This window comes from Oncorhynchus nerka, linkage group LG3 (assembly GCF_034236695.1).
Source record: "Oncorhynchus nerka isolate Pitt River linkage group LG3, Oner_Uvic_2.0, whole genome shotgun sequence".
Taxonomy (NCBI): domain Eukaryota; kingdom Metazoa; phylum Chordata; class Actinopteri; order Salmoniformes; family Salmonidae; genus Oncorhynchus; species Oncorhynchus nerka.
Window position 1 is genome coordinate 663,128 of NC_088398.1, and position 7,888 is coordinate 671,015.

Here is a 7,888-nt window from a genome sequence, read left to right on the forward strand (position 1 = left end):
GGTCCTCTGAGTATATCAAAACAAGTTTTGTATACTTCCACTGGTATGCCATCCAGCCCTGGAGTTTTCCCATCCTTAAAGGCTTTAATTGCATCAAGAAGTTCCTCCTCCATAATTTGGCCTTCACATGAGTTTCTGTACAGATGTTAATTTTACATTATTATTAGGAAAAATATCCATACAATTAGTTTCAGTTAGTGGAGATGGAGGAGCCTGAAACGAAAACATATTCTTAAAGTACATTACTTCCTCTTTCAAAATATAAATCGGTGAATCATACGTGACTCCATCATTTGTAACAAGTTTCAATACATTTTGTTGTATTGAAGATTGAAAAAGAATTTGGTGCATTTTTCCACATATTCCACCCAGTTCGCTTTATTTTTATAATATATTACACTGGATCTTTCTTGAATAAGTTCCTCCATGTATTTGTGTTTTTCCTCTAACTTATTCTGTGCCTCTATAGTACCGTTTTTATTGCTATCTTACTGTACTGTTAGTCCTTCAATTTCCTTTGTTAATATGGACTCTTTTGATCTAAACTACTTTTGTTTTATATATGAATACTGAATTGCATGGCCTCTAAAGGCACATTTAAAAGTGTCCCATACAATAAGGAGATCTGCGTTACCTATGTTATGTCTGAAATTCAGTTTTAAATTCTTCTGTCCTAGTTCTAAACAATTTATAATCTAGTAGGCTTTGATTAAATTTCCAATATCCTCGCCCACGTGTAAATTCTGTAATAGTAATATATATGCCAATTATGTGATGATCCGACCGCATTCTGTCCCCTATCAACACTTTTTAAACTTTTGGTGCCAGAGAGAATGACATAAGAAAGTAGTCAAGGCGACGAGCTTGATTAAGCCTCCGCCATGTATATCTCACTAGGTCAGGGTATTTAAGTCTCCATATATCCACTAATTCCAATATATCCATGACATTCATGATTTCCTTAAGTGCCTGAGGGTGATAGTTTGTAGTGTGATTTCCTTTCCGGTCCCATAGAGATATTTAAGACCGTATTAAAATCTCCCACCATAATAATATAGTCTAGTGTTGCTTGTCTTGATCAATTCTTATATATATTTTCAAAGAAACTTGGATCATCATTATTTGGACCGTATAGGTTAATAAGCCATATCTGTTTATTGTCCAATATCGGATTTAAAATAATCCATCAATCCTTTTTTATTTTATTTATTTATTTCACCTTTATTTAACCAGGTAAGCAAGTTGAGAACAAGTTCTCATTTACAATTGCGACCTGGCCAAGATAAAGCAAAGCAGTTCGACACATACAACGACACAGAGTTACACATGGAGTAAAACAAACATACAGTCAATAATACAGTAAAAAATAAAAATAAAAAAAAAACAAGTCTATATACAATGTGAGCAAATTAGGTGAGAAGGGAGGTAAAGGCAAAAAAGGCCATGGTGGCAAAGTAAATACAATATAGCAAGTAAAACACTGGAATGGTAGTTTTGCAATGGAAGAATGTGCAAAGTAGAAATAAAAATAATGGGGTGCAAAGGAGCAAAATAAATAAATAAATTAAATACAGTTGGGAAAGAGGTAGTTGTTTGGGCTAAATTATAGGTGGGCTATGTACAGGTGCAGTAATCTGTAAGATGCTCTGACAGTTGGTGCTTAAAGCTAGTGAGGGAGATAAGTGTTTCCAATTTAAGAGATTTTTGTAGTTCGTTCCAGTCATTGGCAGCAGAGAACTGGAAGGAGAGGCGGCCAAAGAAAGAATTTGTTTTGGGGGTGACTAGAGAGATATACCTGCTGGAGCGTGTGCTACAGGTGGGAGATGCTATGGTGACCAGCGAGCTGAGATAAGGGGGACTTTACCTAGCAGGGTCTTGTAGATGACATGGAGCCAGTGGGTTTGGCGACGAGTATGAAGCGAGGGCCAGCCAACGAGAGCGTACAGGTCGCAATGGTGGGTAGTATATGGGGCTTTGGTGACAAAACGGATAGCACTGTGATAGACTGCATCCAATTTGTTGAGTAGGGTATTGGAGGCTATTTTGTAAATGACATCGCCAAAGTCGAGGATTGGTAGGATGGTCAATTTTACAAGGGTATGTTTGGCAGCATGAGTGAAGGATGCTTTGTTGCGAAATAGGAAGCCAATTCTAGATTTAACTTTGGATTGGAGATGTTTGATATGGGTCTGGAAGGAGAGTTTACAGTCTAACCAGACACCTAAGTATTTGTAGTTGTCCACGTATTCTAAGTCAGAGCCGTCCAGAGTAGTGATGTTGGACAGGCGGGTAGGTGCAGGTAGCGATCGGTTGAAGAGCATGCATTTAGTTTTACTTGTATTTAAGAGCAATTGAGGCCACGGAAGGAGAGTTGTATGGCATTGAAGCTTGCCTGGAGGGTTGTTAACACAGTGTCCAAAGAAGGGCCGGAAGTATACAGAATGGTGTCGTCTGCGTAGAGGTGGATCAGAGACTCACCAGCAGCAAGAGCGACCTCATTGATGTATACAGAGAAGAGAGTCGGTCCAAGAATTGAACCCTGTGGCACCCCCATAGAGACTGCCAGAGGTCCGGACAGCAGACCCTCCGATTTGACACACTGAACTCTATCAGAGAAGTAGTTGGTGAACCAGGCGAGGCAATCATTTGAGAAACCAAGGCTGTCGAGTCTGCCGATGAGGATGTGGTGGTTGACAGAGTCGAAAGCCTTGGCCAGATCAATGAATACGGCTGCACAGTAATGTTTCTTATCGATGGCGGTTAAGATATCGTTTAGGACCTTGAGCGTGGCTGAGGTGCACCCATGACCAGCTCTGAAACCAGATTGCATAGCAGAGAAGGTATGGTGAGATTCGAAATGGTCGGTAATCTGTTTGTTGACTTGGCTTTCGAAGACCTTAGAAAGGCATGGTAGGATAGATATAGGTCTGTAGCAGTTTGGGTCAAGAGTGTCCCCCCCTTTGAAGAGGGGGATGACCGCAGCTGCTTGATGATCTCACATTCCTTGATGATCTGTTTGGACAATTTGCACATTTGGATCAACATTACTGTTAATTAAAACCATCACCCCTTTTGAATTTCTTTGCCTATGGGAGAAATATATTTCCCCCCCAGTCCTTTTTCCACAAAACTTCATCTAAAATTGTTGAATGAGTTTCCTGTAAATAATATATATTATATTCCTTCTCTTTTAGCCAGGCAACTACTGATCATCTGCTAAGCCATTACAGTTGTAACTGGCTATACTTATTTCACCACTTACTATAATGAGACACAACTTTCAATTATATTTATCAAAATATATGTTTGTAAATGTACCATTCAAAAATAACATGATGATTGAGTGTCTATATAGCTGTACCATGATATTTGCATTGCTACTAAGTAAACCTCCAATTGGTCCTCACTATTCCACCCGTTAAAAGCCCTCCTCATCCCGAGATGTGTTGTCATCCCAATGCCCGACAGACGACCCCCGACCCCCCGTATCCCATAGCCCTGAAAAGACTGGGATCCATCCTTCGAAAAGAGCACACAGTGACATTTACAGAACAGAAGTAGATCAACCGCCAAATGCATTTCCATCACCCTCACCTTGATTTGCATTATATACAGCAATCATAAAATATATATATTAAAACAAATCCTGTTTCTTAATTTCCACAATTAGCTATTCATATTTGTAGTAATGTAGGCAATTTATGCAAAGGATTTTACCTCTCACCAGTCTCGCCATTACCAAAATTACATTATTGCAAGCAATTATTATATTAGCAAACAATTATTGCGAATAATCCTATATTGTCCCTAACATCTTTACTCCTTCTCAACAGTTGTGGGATATGCACACACACTCAACCCTTTCCCCCCACACAACTATAGGCTCACATTCTCAACAGTTGCACCATCTCAGAGCCCAACTCAAGAAAGGTCTTGATTTACGAATGCATATACAGTTGCAGCTGTATGAGAAGGCCTGCAAAACTGTGCAACAAAAAAAATGGGCAGAAATGGAGAGATTTTATTAACCATTGTCACGTCCTGGATGATGGAGGTCAAATGTACACCTATTCCCTGAAATATCCACAACACGGTCCCCCGTATTGACCATATTCCCAAGCATCTCCATGCAGTCAGACTTTAGATTTTGTGCCACCAGGGCCACAATAATATACCCCCTCTCTGAATGTCCGAGTGTGACCCCCTCCCCATGGGTTACTGCAGCTAGTGTTGCCAGCACTGCCACTACCTGGGTGGGGGCACCCCACCGGAATCCCCACCGGCTAGGTACAAGGTCGTCAAGGTTCTCATTAGCAGCTTTGAGAATTTCCTTGTATAGTATGCTGTCCCTTTAGGGGGCTTTGGCTTTGCAGGACCAACCCTGCCAAGCAGGCTCAGAATCTTGAGGGGGCAGTGCTGCTCTTGGTCTCTGACCGCATTTTGGCTGCATACAGACCACTTACAGCAGGCACATAAAACAGATAGGGACTTCTCCATAGTATCTGGGTCATTCAGGTGGGTATCTAAGGTATAGGGTTGTGGACTGTTCCATCTTATAGGACAATAAATAAATAAATACGATGTATAATTCATTATAAAAAGTATATCCACCATCTGAACAACATTGAAAGCTCTCTCACACCTCCGCTCACAGCAATACATTGGTTCTGGGATATGCAACCATTTCCTTTCTCCCTCAACGCCACACTTTCCAGCTCACTGGTCACCATAGCAGCACCCACCCGTAGCACGCACCAGCAGGTATATTTCACTGGTCACCACCAAAGCCAATTCCTCCTTCGGCCGCCTTTCCTTCCAGTTCTCTGTTGTCAATGATTGGAACGAACTGCAAAAATCACTGAAGCTGGAGACTCATATCTCCCTCACTAGCTTTAAGCACCAGCTGTCAGAGCAGCTCTCAGATCACTGCACATGTACATAGCTCATCTGTACATAGCTCATCTGTAAATAGCCCATCCAACTACCTCATCCACATACTGTTATTTATTTTATTTATTTTGCTCCTTTGCACTCGAATATCTCTACTTGCACACTCATCTTCTGCACATCTATCACTCCAGTGTTTTAATGGCTATATCCTGCCTGTTTGGCCCGTCCGGGGTATCATCGGATGGGGTCACATTGTCTCCTGACCCTCCTGTCTCAGCCTCCAGTATTTATGCTGCAGTAGTTTATGTGTCGGGGGGCTCGGGTCAGTCTGTTATATCTGGAGTTTTTTTCCTGTTTTATCCCGTGTCCTGTGTGAATTTAAGTATGCTCTCTCATCTTGTCTCTTTCTCTCTTTCTTTCTCTCTCTCGGAGGACCTGAGCCCTAGGACCATGCCTCAGGACTACCTGGCATGATGACTCCTTGTTGTCCCCAGTCCACCTGGCTGTGCTACTGCTCCAGTTTCAACTGTTCTGCCTGCAGCTATGGAACCCTGACCTGTTCACTGTGATTACTATTATTTGACCATGCTGGTCATTTATGAACATTTGAACATCTTGGCCATGTCGTGTCATAATCTCCACCTGCCACAGCCAGAAGAGGACTGGCCACCCCTCATAGCCTGGTTCCTCTGTAGGTTTCTTCCTAGGTTTTGGCCTTTCTCTGGAGTTTTTTCTAGCCACTGTGCTTCTACACCTGCATTGCTTGATGTTTTGGGTTATAGGCTGAGTTTCTGTACAGCACTTTGATATATCAGCTGATGTAAGAAGGGCTATATAAAGACATTTGATTTATTGTAATTATTTTGCCACTATGGCCTATTTATTGCCTTTACCTCCTTTGCACACATTGTATATAGACTTTTCTATTGTATTCTTGACTGTATGTTTGTTAATTCCATGTGTAACTGTGTTGTTGTTTGTGGCGCACTGCTTTGCTTTATCTTGGCCAAGTCGCAGTTGTAAATGAGAACTTGTTCTCAACTACCCTACCTGGTTAAATAAAGGTTAAATAAAAAATAGGCCTATTTATCTTTTGCCCTGTTTGTCAAAAGTGTTGGAAAAACTTGTCAATAATCAACTGACTGACTTTCTTGATGTCTGTACTGTACTCTCAGGTATGCAATCTGGTTTCTGCTCAGGTTATGGATGTGTCACTACAACCTTAAAGGTCATCAATGATGTCACCATTGCCCTTGATTCTAAGCAATATTATGCTGCTATTTTTATTCACTTGGCCAAAGCCTTTAATACGGTAGATCATTCCATTCTTGTGGGCCGGCTAAGGAGTATTGGTGTCTCGAAGGGGTCTTTGGGCTGGTTTGCTAATTACCTCTCTCAAAGAGTGCAGTGTATAAAGTCAGAAAATCTGCTGTCTCAGCCACTGCTTGTCACCAAGGGAGTACCCCAAGGCTCAATCCTAGGCCCCACACTCTTCTCAATTTACATAAACAACATAGCTCAGGCAAAAGGAAGCTCTCTCATCCATAAATATATGCAGATGATAGTCTTATACTCAGCTGGCTCCTCCCAAGATTTTGTATTACATTTTCTACAACAAAGCTTTCTTTGTGTCCAACAAGCCAAGTTCTGAACACCTCCAAAACAAAGGTAATGTGGTTTGGTAAGAAGAATGCCCTCCTCCCACAAGTGTTATTACTACCTTTGAGGGTTTAGAGCTTGAGCTAGTCACCTCATACAAGTACTTGGGAGTATGGCTAGATGGTGCACTGTCCTTCTCTCAGCACATATCAAAGCTGCAGGCTAAAGTTAAATCTAGACTTGGTTTTCTGTATCATAATCACTCCTCTTTCACCCCAGCTGCCAAACTAACCCTGATTCAGATGATGATCCTACCCATGCTAGATTACAGAGACATAATTTATAGATCGGCAGGTAAGGGTGTTCTCGGGCGGATAGATGTTCTGTACCATTCGGCCATCAGATTTGTCACCAGTGCTCCTTATATGACACATCACTGCTCTCTATACTCCTCTGTAAACTGGTCATCTCGGTATACCCATCGCAAGACCCACTGGTTGATGCTTATTTATAAAACCCTCTTAGGCCTCACTCCCCCCCTACCTGAGATATCTACTGCAACCCTCATACAACACCAGTTCTGCCAGTCACATTCTGTTAAAGGTCCCCAAAGCACACACATCCCTGGGTTGCTCCTCTTTTCAGTTTGCTCTAGCTAGCCACTGCAATGAGCTGCAACAAACACTCAAACGGGACAGTTTATTCTCAATCTCTTCATTCAAAGACTCAGTCATGGACACTCTTACTGAGAGTTGTGACTGCTTTGCGTGATGTATTGTTGTCTCTACCTTCTTGCCCTTTGTGCTGTTGTCTGTGCCCAATAATGTTTGTACCATGTTTTGTGTTGCTACCATGTAGTGTTGCTACCATGTTGTTGTTATGTTGTGTTGCTACCATACTGTGTTGTCATGTGTTGCTGCCTTGCTATGTTGTTGTCTTAGGTATTTGTCTTATATTTGTTGCTTTAACATTCTCTCTGTTAGTTTGTCTCCTAATTGTTACCATGGTGATTCCCATTGAAAAGGATTCCAATAAACTGCTGATATGATTTAAAAAATGACTGGTGTTCCTGTATTGTCTGTTTTCCCATTGTACAAAATAGGATGTTTAATTGCATGCTAGGAAGGGAGAGAGCTCAGTGCATGCAGCTGCACACTGGTAGAATGTACATGTATTAACGATACATCTATGATAAAACACAAAGACATTCCTGCTTTGAGCCGTCCTCAACGGTGTGTGTGTTTGATTCATAGACTACCCAATACTTATTTTCCACCATAATTAGCAAATAAATTCATAAAAAAATCCTACAATGTGATTTTCTGGATTTTGTTTCCTCATTTTGTCTGTCATAGTTGAAGTGTACCTTTGATGAAAATTACAGGCCTCTCTCATCTTT